This window comes from Anomaloglossus baeobatrachus, chromosome 8 (genome assembly GCF_048569485.1).
Source record: "Anomaloglossus baeobatrachus isolate aAnoBae1 chromosome 8, aAnoBae1.hap1, whole genome shotgun sequence".
Lineage (NCBI taxonomy): Eukaryota > Metazoa > Chordata > Amphibia > Anura > Aromobatidae > Anomaloglossus > Anomaloglossus baeobatrachus.
In genome coordinates, this window is record NC_134360.1 from 208,723,125 (window position 1) to 208,736,957 (window position 13,833).

The 13,833-nt window shown below is 43.8% G+C and overlaps 1 protein-coding gene and 1 long non-coding RNA gene across 3 annotated transcripts in view; one reads left to right on the forward strand and one right to left on the reverse strand.

Annotated features, from left to right (window-relative positions):
• The window catches only part of LOC142248819 (uncharacterized), a 144,474-nt gene that overhangs the window by 82,936 nt on the left and 47,705 nt on the right, over nucleotides 1-13,833 (reverse strand). The gene's annotated exons all lie outside the window — the stretch shown is intronic.
• The window catches only part of GLIS1 (GLIS family zinc finger 1), a 112,546-nt gene that overhangs the window by 81,992 nt on the left and 16,721 nt on the right, over nucleotides 1-13,833 (forward strand). The window lies entirely within an intron of this gene.

Genomic DNA, 13,833 nt, shown 5'->3' on the forward strand with positions numbered 1-13,833 from the left:
CTAGTCAGGGCCCCGTCTTGGGTGGCGTGTCAACAAAGTCTATCTGTCGCTTGGCGACTCTCCAGCGGTTCGGGTGGATCATCAACTTCCCGAAATCCATAGTTTCATAGTTTCATAGTTTTTAAGGTTGAAGGGAGACTCTAAGTCTATCTAGTTCAACCTGTAGCCTAACATGTTGATCCAGAGGAAGGCAAAAAAAACCCAATGTGTCAAATAAGCTCCAATGGGGGAAAAAATTCCTTCCTGACTCCACATACGGCAATCAGACTAGTTCCCTGGATCAACACCCTGTCATAAAATCTAATATACATAACTGGTAATATTAAATTTTTCAAGAAAGGCATCCAGGCTCTGCTTAAATGTTAGTAGTGAATCACTCATTACAACATCATACGGCAGAGAGCTCCATAGTCTCACTGCTCGTACAGTAAAGAATCCTCATCTGTGATTATGATTAAACATTCTTTCCTCAAGACTTAGCGGATGCCCCCTGTTCCAGTCGCAGGCCTAGGTGTAAAGAGATCTTTGGAAAGGTATCTGTACTGTCCCCTCATATATTTATACATTGTGATTAGATCCCCCTAAGCCTTTGTTTTTCCTAACTAACCCCAAGTTTAATAACCTGTCTTGGTATTGCAGCCCCCCCCATTCCTCTAATAATCTAGGTCGCTCTTCTATCTACCTGTAAGATTATGCTATTTATAACCTTCTATACTTTTGCTAACAAGAAATGCATCCATTCCTCTCTTAAATTCATTCAGTGAGTTGGCCATCACTACTTCCTCAGGAAGAGAGTTCCAGAGCCTCACTGCTCTTACCGTGAAGAACCCTCTTCTATGCTGATGTAGGAATTTTCTTTCCTCCAATCGAAAAGAATGCCCCCTTGTTCTTGTCATAGTCCTTGGTACAAACAGATCATGGGAGAGATCTCTATATGGCCCTCTGATATATTTGTGCATATTTATTAGGTCTCCCCTAAGTCTTCTCTTTTCTAGAGTAAATAGACCTAATTTTGATAACCTTTCCGTGTATTGTAATGCACCCATTCCATTTATTATTTTAGTAGCCCACCTCTGAACCCTTTCAAGTTCAGTAATGTCTTTCTTCAGCACCGGCGCCCAAAATTGCACACAATACTCCAAGTGTGGTCTGACTAGTGATTTGTACAGAGGGAGAATGATGTTTTCATCTCGTGCCCCCAGACCTCTTCTAATGCATCCCATCACCCTATTTGCTTTGGTGGCTGCTGCCTGACACTGGGCACTCCAATTTAGATTCTTATTCACTAAGATGCCTAAGTCTTTTTCCATGTCTGATTTCCCCAGCAGTTTCCCATTTAGTAAGTAATCGTAGCATCTGTTTCTCCTTCCCATGTGCATAACCTTACACTTATCTGTGTTAAACCTCATTTGCCATTTTTCAGCCCAATTCTCCAATTTACTCAAATCCATCTGTAGTTGCAAACTGTCCTCCTTTGTGTTAACTACCTTACATAGTTTTGTATCATCTGCAAATACTGATATTTTACTCTGTAAACCATCCACCAGATCATTAATAAATATATTAAATAGTAGGGGGCCCAATACAGACCCCTGTGGCACCCCACTAGTAACCCTGGCCCAATCTGAGTATGCACCATTAATAACCACTCTTTGTTTTCTACCACTAAGCCAGCTACCTACCCATCTACACACATTTTCCCCGAGCCCAAGCTTTCTCATTTTACTTAGCAGTCTTTTATGTGGGACAGTGTCAAATGCTTTACCGAAGTCGAGATAAATGACATCCAATGATTCTCCTCGGTCCATGTGAGAGCTTACATCCTCATAGAAGCTGATCAGGTTAGTTTGACAGGAGCGATCCTTCATAAATCCATGTTGATATGGAGTTAAACAGTTATTAACATTGAGACATTCCATAATAGTATCCCTTAAAAACCCTTCAAACATTTTACCCACAACAGATGTTAAGCTTACCGGCCTATAGTTTCCAGGTTCCCTTTTGCACCCTTTTTTGAATATTGGTACCACATTTGCTAGCCGCCAATCCAGTGGAACAGACCCAGTTTCTATAGAGTCTTTAAATAAAAGGAATAGAGGCCTGTCTATCACATTACTTAACTCCCTTAATACCCGAGGGTGAATGCCATCAGGGCCTGGTGATTTGTCAATTTTAATGTTACTAAGTCGGTTCTGCACTTCTTCCTGGGTTAGGCAGGTCATACTTAATGGGGCATTTACATGATCACTCTGCATTTCCCCTGGCATATGCTTTTCCTGTGTGAACACAGTTGAGAAAAAAGTATTTAAAACATTTGCTTTTCCCACATCGCTTTCTATGATTTTACCCTCATTATTCTTTAAAGGGCCAACACCATCAATTTTAATCTTTTTTCTGTTTATATAATTAAAGAATAGTTTGGGATTTGCTTTGCTTTCCTTAGCAATGAGTCTCTCAGTTTCTACTTTTGCTAAATATATTTGTTTTTTACACATTTTATTTTTTTCTCTATATATTTTTAATGCTTCCTCGCTGCCTTCTTGTTTTAGCTTTTTAAATGCCTTTTTCTTATTATTCATTGCCCCTTTTACATCCTTATTTAGCCACATTGGTTTTCTCCTGTTCCTAGCCCTCTTATTTCTGTATGGTATGGCTAGCTCGCAGTGGGTGTTTAATACCGATTTAAACATTTCCCACTTATTTTCTGTGCTCCCATTTTTGAGGACATTGTCCCAATCAATTTGGCGAAGGTCTTCTCTAAGCTGATCAAACTTTGCTTTGCTGAAATTCAGCATTTTTTTTGACCCAATCACTGACGTACCTTGGGATGGAGTTTCATACCCAGCAAGCGTTAGTCAAGCTTCCGAGAGACAAACAGCTTTCTCTGCAGGCAGGGGTGCAATCCCTTCTTCGGAGTCAGTCATACCCCTTAAGGCGCCTCATGCACTTCCTGGGGAAGATGGTGGCAGCTATAGAGGCAGTCCCGTTCGCGCAATTCCATCTTCGGCCACTCCAATGGGACATTCTCCGCAAATGGGACAGGAGTTCGGCTTCCCTCGACAGGAACGTCTCTCTTTCCCTTGCAACCAAGACGTCACTTCAGTGGTGGCTCCTTCCCAACTCTCTGTTGCAGGGAAAATCCTTCCTACCCCCAACCTGGGCTGTAGTCACCACGGACGCGAGCCTGTCAGGGTGGGGAGCGGTTTTTCTCCACCACAGGGCTCAGGGAACCTGGACTCCGATAGAGTCATCCCTTCAGATCAATATTCTGGAAATAAGGGCAGTGTATCTAGCCCTATTGACTTTTCATCGGTGGCTGGAGGGCAGGCAGATCCGTATCCAGTCGGGCAACGCCACTGCCGTCGCATACATCAACCACCAAGGCGGCACTCGCAGTCGTCAAGCCTTCCAGGAAGTCCGACGGATTCTGCAGTGGGTGGAAGCCACAGCTTCCACCATCTCCGCAGTTCACATCCCGGGCGTAGAGAACTGGGAAGCAGATTTTCTCAGTCGTCAGGGCATGGACGCGGGGGAATGGTCTCTGCACCCAGACGTGTTTCGAGAGATCTGTCGCCGCTGGGGAACGCCGGACGTCGATCTCATGGCGTCACGGCACAACAACAAAGTCCCGGCATTCATGGCACGGTCTCAGGATCACAGAGCTCTGGCGGCGGACGCGTTAGTTCAGGATTGGTCGCAGTTTCGACTGCCTTATGTGTTTCCTCCTCTGGCGATGCTGCCCAGAGTGTTACGCAAGATCAGGTCCGACTGCCGTCGCGCCATTCTCGTCGCTCCAGACTGGCCGAGGCGGTCGTGGTACCCGGATCTGTGGCATCTCACGGTGGGTCAACCGTGGGCGCTTCCAGACCGCCCAGACTTGCTGTCACAAGGCCCGTTTTTCCATCTGAATTCTGTGGCCCTCAACCTGACTGTGTGGCCATTGAGTCCTGGCTCCTAGCGTCTTCAGGGTTATCTCAGGATGTCATTGCCACCATGAGACAGGCCATGAAGCCTACGTCCGCCAAGATCTATTATAGGTCTTGGCAAATCTTCCTATCCTGGTGCGCTAATAACGGTTTTACTCCATGGCCGTTTGCCTTACCCACTTTTCTTTCATTCCTTCAATCCGGAATGGACAAGGGTTTGTCACTTGGCTCTCTCAAGGGCCAAGTATCGGCGCTCTCCGTGTTTTTTCAAAAGCGCCTAGCCAGGCTTCCGCAGGTCCGCACGTTCCTGCAGGGAGTTTGCCACATAGTCGCACCTTACAAGCGTCCGCTGGAACCCTGGGATCTTAACAGGGTACTAACGGCTCTTCAGAAACCACCTTTCGAGCCGCTGCGGGATGTCTCTCTATCATGTCTTTCGCAGAAGGTGGCCTTCCTAGTGGCAGTCACATCACTTCGGAGAGTGTCTGAGCTAGCAGCGCTGTCATGCAAAGCCCCCTTCCTGGTGTTTCACCAGGATAAGGTGGTTCTGCGTCCGGTCCCGGAATTTCTCCCTAAGGTGGTATCCCCTTTTCATCTCAATCAGGATATCTCCTTGCCTTCATTTTGCCCTAATCCAATTCACCAGTGTGAAAAGGATTTGCACTCTTTGGATCTTGTGAGAGCACTCCGGCTCTACGTGTCTCGCACGGCGCCCCTTCGTCGTTCAGATGCGCTCTTTGTCCTTGTCGCTGGCCAGCGTAAGGGCTCGCAGGCTTCCAAGTCAACCTTGGCTCGGTGGATCAAGGAACCGATTCTCGAAGCCTACCGTTCTTCTGGGCTTCCGCTTCCTTCAGGGCTGAAAGCCCATTCTACCAGAGCCGTGGGTGCGTCCTGGGCATTGCGGCACCGTGCTACGGCTCAGCAGGTGTGTCAGGCAGCTACGTGGTCTAGTCTGCACACTTTCACGAAACACTATCAAGTGCATACCTATGCTTCGGCAGACGCCAGTCTAGGTAGGCGAGTCCTTCAGGCGGCGGTTGCCCACCTGTAAGAGGGGGCCGTTTTTTCGGCTCTTTTTATTGAGGTATTCTTTTACCCACCCAGGGACTGCTCTTGGACGTCCCAATTGTCTGGGTCTCCCAATGGAGCGACAAAGAAGAAGGGAATTTTGTTTACTTACAGTAAATTCCTTTTCTTCTAGCTCCTATTGGGAGACCCAGCACCCGCCCCTGTACCCTTCGGGCTGGTTGTTCTTTTGTGTACACATGTTGTTCATGTTGAATTGTTCTTTTGGTTCATGGTTTGCAGTTCTCTGAACATCCTTCGGATTGCATTTACCCTAGACCAATTTATAAGTTTTCTCCTTCCTGCTTTTGCACCAAAACTGAGGAGCCCGTGATCCACGGGAGGGTGTATAGGCAGAGGGGAGGGGTTACACTTTTTAAAGTACTTTGTGTGGCCTCCGGAGGCAGAAGCTATACACCCAATTGTCTGGGTCTCCCAATAGGAGCTAGAAGAAAAGGAATTTACGGTAAGTAAACAAAATTCCCTTCATTGTGCATAATAAAAAACAGCAGAAAAAAAGCAGAATTTTCACAACTGAGAAAGCCTCCTAATAGCTGTTTAATATTTATTTATTATATACTGATAATTTAAAGGATTATTCCTAAAATAAAAAGGTATCCCTTACCCACAGGATAGGGGATAACTATGGACTCAGACGTCACTGAATTTCTGGTGCGAGAAAATCAGTCCTGTTTTTTAATCCGAATTTTATCAGTGTCAGAGTTTGGTCCGAGTTTCATCAGTTTTTCTTGGATTGAAAAAAATAAATTTAGGTTTCTCAACATTCACATATCAAACAGCCCATGAAAAAAAGACAGCACACAAGTGCCACCCAATTTTTTAATGGATCCATAGATTGATAAATCAAAGTCTGACAAGTGTCCGTAATTTTGTGCAGCGACAGCAAAAATACGATGGACATGTGAACAGCCCCATAGACTAAAATAGGTATGAGAGCTATCCATGAAAAACACGGACGTCTGCGTGAGCCCTAAGGCTATGTGCCCACTGTACTTTCCTATACAGAGACCACTGCAAACAATCGTATACCCCTTACCATGGGTCTCTATAGTGGTCTAATGGCTTGTCATTCATCCAGACAGTGGCCACCGTCTGGGGCATACCTACTCAGCAAATGTGCCCAATAATAGTCAAAAACATAAGCGGGCTTTACACGCAACGACATCGCTAACGAGATGTCATTGGGGTCACGGAATTCGTGACACACATCCGGCCTCGTTAGCGACGTGTGCGTGTGAAACGCAGGAACGACCGCTAACGATCAAAATTACTCACCTAATTGTTGACCAGCTGTTCTAATCCCGATTATCATTGCTGTTGCAGGACGCAGGTTGTTTGTCGTTCCTGCGGCAGCAAACATCGCTACGTGTGACACCCCAGGAACGAGAAACAACATCGTACCTGTGACCGCTCGCAATGAGGAAGGAAGGAAGGAGGTGGGCGGGATGTTACACCCGCTCATCTCCGCTTCTATTGGGCGGCCGCTTAGTGACGCCGCTGTGACGCCGCATGGACCGCCCCCCTAGGAAAGGAGGCGGTTCGCCGGCCACAACGACGTCGCTAGGCAGGTAAGTATGTGTGACGAGTGTTAGCGATGTTGTGCGCCACGGGCAGCGATTTGCCCGTGACGTACAACCGACGGGGGCGGGTGCTTTCACCAGCGACATCGCTAGCGATGTCACTGTGTGTAAAGTGGCCTATAGGATGCTTGCAATCCTGAGAATGGTGCATTGGAGCAAGGGAACAATCCTGCACAGCTCAATCTCTTCTCCATTCATTGTCTATGGGACTGCTGGAAACAAAGGCAGATTGCATGGCTAGGTGCTTGATTTTATACACAATGGGTCTGAATAAAAACCTCTTGTCCATTTAGTGTGTGTGTATATATATACTGTATAATTATATTTATATATATATATATATATATATATATATATATATATATATATATGTGTGTGTATATATATATATATATGTGTGTGTGTGTGTATATATATATATATATATATATATATACATATATACAGTTAGGTCCAGAAATATTTGGACAGTGACACAATTTTCGCGAGTTGGGCTCTGCATGCCACCACATTGGATTTGAAATGAAACCTCTACAACAGAATTCAAGTGCAGATTGTAACGTTTAATTTGAAGGTTTGAACAAAAAAATATGATAGAAATTGTAGGAATTGTACACATTTCTTTACAAACACTCCACATTTTAGGAGGTCAAAAGTAATTGGACAAATAAACCAAACCCAAACAAAATATTTTTATTTTCAATATTTTGTTGCGAATCCTTTGGAGGCAATCACTGCCTTAAGTCTGGAACCCATGGACATCACCAAACGCTGGGTTTCCTCCTTCTTAATGCTTTGCCAGGCCTTTACAGCCGCAGCCTTCAGGTCTTGCTTGTTTGTGGGTCTTACCGTCTTAAGTCTGGATTTGAGCAAGTGAAATGCATGCTCAATTGGGTTAAGATCTGGTGATTGACTTGGCCATTGCAGAATGTTCCACTTTTTTGCACTCATGAACTCCTGGGTAGCTTTGGCTGTATGCTTGGGGTCATTGTCCATCTGTACTATGAAGCGCCGTCCGATCAACTTTGCGGCATTTGGCTGAATCTGGGCTGAAAGTACACTTCAGAATTCATCCGGCTACTCTTGTCTGCTGTTATGTGATCAATAAACACAAGTGACCCAGTGCCATTGAAAGCCATGCATGCCCATGCCATCACGTTGCCTCCACCATGTTTTACAGAGGATGTGGTGTGCCTTGGATCACGTGCCGTTCCCTTTCTTCTCCAAACTTTTTTCTTCCCATCATTCTAGTACAGGTTGATCTTGGTCTCATCTGTCCATAGAATACTTTTCCAGAACTGAGCTGGCTTCATGAGGTGTTTTTCAGCAAATTTAACTCTGGCCTGTCTATTTTTGTAATTGATGAATGGTTTGCATCTAGATGTGAACCCTTTGTATTTACTTTCATGGAGTCTTCTCTTTACTGTTGACTTAGAGACAGATACACCTACTTCACTGAGAGTGTTCTGGACTTCAGTTGATGTTGTGAACGGGTTCTTCTTCACCAAAGAAAGTATACGGCGATCATCCACCACTGTTGTCATCCGTGGACGCCCAGGCCTTTTTGAGTTCCCAAGCTCACCAGTCAATTCCTTTTTTCTCAGAATGTACCCGACTGTTGATTTTGCTACTCCAAGCATGTCTGCTATCTCTCTGATGGATTTTTTCTTTTTTTTCAGCCTCAGGATGTTCTGCTTCACCTCAATTGAGAGTTTCTTAGACCGCATGTTGTCTGGTCCCAGCAACAGCTTCCAAATGCAAAACCACACACCTGTAATCAACCCCAGACCTTTTAACTACTTCATTGATTACAGGTTAACGAGGGAGACGCCTTCAGAGTTAATTGCAGCCCTTAGAGTCCCTTGTCCAATTACTTTTGGTCCCTTGAAAAAGAGGAGGCTATGCATTACAGAGCTACGATTCCTAAACCCTTTCTCCGATTTGGATGTGAAAACTCTCATATTGCAGCTGGGAGTGTGCACTTTCAGCCCATATTATATATATAATTGTATTTCTGAACATGTTTTTGTAAACAGCTAAAATAACAAAACTTGTGTCACTGTCCAAATATTTCTGGACCTAACTGTATATGTATTCATATTCACTGGTTTCCTATGTCCCATTTAAAGCTGCTTTACACGCAGCGACATCGCTAGCGATGTCGCTGGTGAAAGCATCCACCCCCGTCGGTTGTGCGTCACGGTCAAATTGCTGCCCGTGCCGCACAACATCGCTCGGACCCGTCACACTATACTTACCTGCCTAGCGACGTCACTGTGGCCGGTGAACTGCCTCTTTTCTAAGGGGGCGGTTTGTGCGGCGTCACAGCGACGTCACACGGCAGCCGTCCAATAGAAGCGGACGGGTGGAGAAGCAGCTGAAAGAAAGTGATGTCCACCTTGTTGCTGGAGTACGCAGGTATGGTGATGTTCCTCGTTCCTGCGGTGTCACACATAGCGATGTGTGCTGCCTCAGGAACAACGAACAACCTGCGTCCTGCAACAGCAACGATATTTGGGATTAGCACGACGTGTCAACGATCAACGATTAGGTGAGTAATTTTGATTGTTAGCAGTCATTCATACGTTTCACACGCAACGACGTTGCTAACGAGGCCGGATGTGCGTCACGAATTCTGTGACCCCAACGGCATCTCGTTAGCGATGTTGTTGCGTGTGAAGCCCCCTTAACATCAATCAGTTTTGTTAGCTCAGAACAAGGTTAGTTTTGGACATTATTGCAATTTTTGCCTTTATAGTGTTAATTTATCGATTCATTTAGAACCCTAATTAGCATGCGACCAATTTTATCTGAGGTGGCGGACGAAAACTGTGAGCGAGATTTAAAGGGTTAACAAACTGTGCATCATGTTTTGAGCCAAAATAAGCACAATCCCCTCCTTCCCTCATAACTCTAGACATTTAAATATTTCTGTAAAATTACCTACTAATTTACTTGCAAATGTTCAGGCAGGATGTGACAGCATCAAGAACGCTGTTTACTCTGGGGGAGGGGAGACCAGTGGCCGAAGTTGCTTAGAGTGGTCAGTTTGTTACAGTTTTTCGCCTTAATGATTGACGACCATGAGGTAGGATATATGCAGAGAGACCTGCGGTGATTAATGTCTGAGCGGTTCAGGAAACATGCATCTCACAGCGCTAACAGTCAGCGTGGAGCTGTGACACTTGACAATCTTTATAGACATAATTTACAAAACCAGTCGGTAAATCGTTACATTACTGCATACGCTTGTAGCACGTACACCAATTAATGTCAATGCACTCACAGCAGCTAATGCATTAGATAATGTCTATCACCCCCAGCTCTACCTGTTTGGGTGGTGAAGTGTCAAATTTGTTTGGACTATATGGCCCTATTTGATCCCTGAATATCAGAAGCTTCATGCACTCGACATTGAATTCTAATGTGCGGTTACCATTGAGGGCAGAAGGGCAATAGCTCAGAAACCTCCTCCATCAACACTAAATCAGAATATAATAAAAAAATGAATTTATTTTAGTAATTCAATACAAAAAGGGTAACACATATTATATAGAGTTATTACACACAGAAGGATCTATTCCTATATATTATATAGAGTCATTACACACAGAGTGATCTATTCCTATATATTATATAGAGTTATTACACACAGAAGGATATATTCCTATATATTATATAGAGTCATTACACACAGAGGGATCTATTCATATATATTATATAGTCATTACACACAGAGGGGTCTATTCCTATATATTATATAGAGTCATTACACACAGAGGGATCTATTCCTATATATTATATAGAGTCATTACACACAGAGGGATCTATTCCTATATATTATATAGATTACACACAGAGGGATCTATTCCTATATATTATATAGAGTCATTACACACAGAGGGATCTATTCCTATATATTATATAGAGTCATTACACACAGAGTGATCTATTCCTATATATTATATAGAGTTATTACACACAGAAGGATCTATTCCTATATATTATATAGAGTCATTACACACAGAGGGATCTATTCATATATATTATATAGTCATTACACACAGAGGGGTCTATTCCTATATATTATATAGAGTCATTACACACAGAAGGATCTATTCCTATATATTATATAGAGTCATTACACACAGAGGGATCTATTCCTATATATTATATAGAGTCATTACACACAAAGGGATCTATTCCTATATATTATATGGAGTCATTATATACAGAGGGATCTATTCCTATATATTATATAGAGTCATTACACACAGAGGGATCTATTCATATATTATATAAAGTCATTACACACAGAGGGATCTACTCCTATATATTATATACAAATTGTCTCTCCAGGAAAGGAGACAAACTCTAGCACAGCGCCACCTATTGGAAGTGGCAATGCTAAAAGTCAAAAGTGGATATAGTCATTACACACAGAGTGATCTATTTATATATATATTATATAGAGTCATTACACACAGAGGGATCTATTCCTATATATTATATAGAGTCATTACACACAGACTGATTTATTTCTATATATTATATAGAGTCAATTCACACAGAGGGAACTATTTGACGTGTTTATTTTTGTTAATGTTGATGATTATGGCTTACTGCCAATGAAAACCCAAAAGTCATTATCTCAAAAAAATTAGAATATTATATAAGACCAACTAAAAACAAGATTTTAAACTCAGAAATGTTGGCGCCTACTGCAAAGTCTGTACAGTAAATGCCTCAATACTTGGTCGGGGCTCCTTTTGCATGAATTACCGCATCAATGCGGCGTGGCATGGAGGCGCTCAGCCTGTGGCACTGCTGAGGTGTTATGGAAGCTCAGGTTGCTTTGATAGCAGCCTTCAGCTCGTCTGCATTGTTGGGTCTGGTGTCTCTCATCTTCCTCTTGACAATACCCCATAGATTCTCTATGGGGTTTAGGTCAGGCGAGTTTGCTGGCCAATCAAGCAAAGTGATACTACGTTTAATACACCAGATGTTGGTGCTTGAAAGTCCTGCTTGAAAATGAAATTTCCATCTCCAAAAAGCTTGTCAGCAGAGAAAAGCATGAAGAGCTCTAAGGCTATGTGCCCACGAGCGCATGTTTCCCGCAGCTGCCAGCCGGCGTCCGCTGATATTTTTAGCTGCGAGATTCCAGCTGAATAGCTGCGGGAAACATGCGGACATTCATGCGGCTTACCTGCGGACGTCCCGGCCTCTATCTCCATAGCGGAGGGCCGGGACATCCGCAGGTAATTCCACATGAATAATTGACATGCAATTATACGTGCGGATGCGGACATCCGCAGAATGTTCGGCAGCCACACTTTCCGCAGTGTGGACACAGCACTCCCCATGTCCCATAAGATAACATGGGGAGTGACTGTACATGCTAAAACCTGCGGATTTATCTGGAAAATCCAGATAAATCCCCAGGTTTTCCGCGGCAAAATCCGCAGATGCAAGCTCCCATGGGCACATAGCCTAAAAGTACCTGGTAGACGGCTGCACTGACTTTGGTCTTGATAAAACACAGTGGAGCTACACAAGCAGATGACATGGCTCCCCAAACTATCACTGATTGTGGAAGCTTCACACTAGACCTCAGGCAGCTTGGATTGTGGTCTCTCCACTCTTCCTCCAGACTCTGGGACCGCGATTTCCAAATGAAATGCAAAATTTACTATCATCTGAAAACAGCACCTTGGACACTGAGCAACAGTCCAGTTCTTTTTCTCCTCGGTCCAGGTAAGACGCTTCTGGCATTGTGTATCGGTCATAAGTGGCTTGACACAAGGAATGCGACACTTGTAGCCCATGTCCTGGATACGTTTGTGTGTGGTGGCTTTTGAAGCACTGACTCCAGCAGCATTCACTCCTTGTGAATCTCCCCAAATTTTTGAATGGCCTTTTCTTAACAATCCTATCAAGGCTGCGGTTATCCCGGTTGCTTGTGCACCTTTTTCTACCACTCTTTTTCCTTCCACTCAACATTCCATTAATATGCTTGGATACAGCACTCTGTGAACAGCCAGTTTTTTTTTAGCAATGACCTTTTGTGGCTTACCCTCCTTGTGGAGTGAGTCAATGACTGCCTTCTGGACATCTGTAAAGTCAGCAGTCTTCCCCATGATTGTGTAGCCTACTGAACCAGACTAAGGGACCATTTTAAATGCTTAGGAAGCCTTTGGAGGTGTGTTATGGTTATTATTACAATTTTCTGAGATAATGACTTTTGGGTTTTCATTGGCTGTAAGCCATAATCATCAAAATTAATAGAAATGAACACTTGAAGTAGATCACTCTGTGTGTAAGGACTCTATATAATATTTGTGTCCCTTTTTGTATTGAATTACTTATTATTATTGAGATGTACCTGTAACTTCCAGCCATCAAAAACTTTCAACATAACATCTGTGCATCGCACAAAAATTTCACTCATGCCCAAGTTATTGTTGAGGCTGGTCCAGTCTGGGTCTAGCTGTCTCACCACACTAGTCCTGCTGGATGTGCACATGGTGAGCAGCTCTACATAAGTTGATTTTACAGAAATGTAAGTCAGTATGGAACATCAAAAACATTTGATTAATTCTGAATAAATCTCTAAGGCTATGCTTACCAGAAATTATGAGTGGACAATTTTGGCCGGATTTAAAAAAAAAAAAATGTTTGGTTCGAGACCCGAACTTGACCCCAAACCCCATATAAGTCAAAGGAGAACCGAACTTCTGTGCTGTAAAATGGTTGTAGTAAGGACTCGGGGGCTGCAGAAGGAAGCAAGATGGGGGCAATTGCACTGCAAACAAATGTGGATGTCACGGGTTGTGACAGGATCACTAGGAACAAGGGAGCCTACACTGGCCCTCAGGCTAGGGGAACCCTCACTGACCCTGATCCCAAAGATATGCATAAAGGTGGCGATGTTTGGGAGGTTTTGCTAACCCTAGCTCCTGAACAGCACTGGTCTAGTGGCTCGCCTCCCTCCACACAGGAGAGGGCCGGGACAGAAGAGATTAATCCCACACGAACAGACAAAACTCAAAATCACAGCAATCGCTCACAGACTTATAGACAATACGTGCTAAGGAGGAAACTAAAGGAAGGGAGGAAATAATCAGACAACAAGAGTACTTCCAAAACACACCAAACAGCTCACAGAATTTCACCAGGATCTGGATCTCAAAGCACAAGGAATAAGATCGCATAAAGCTATCATATGGCATGGTAGACCAGGT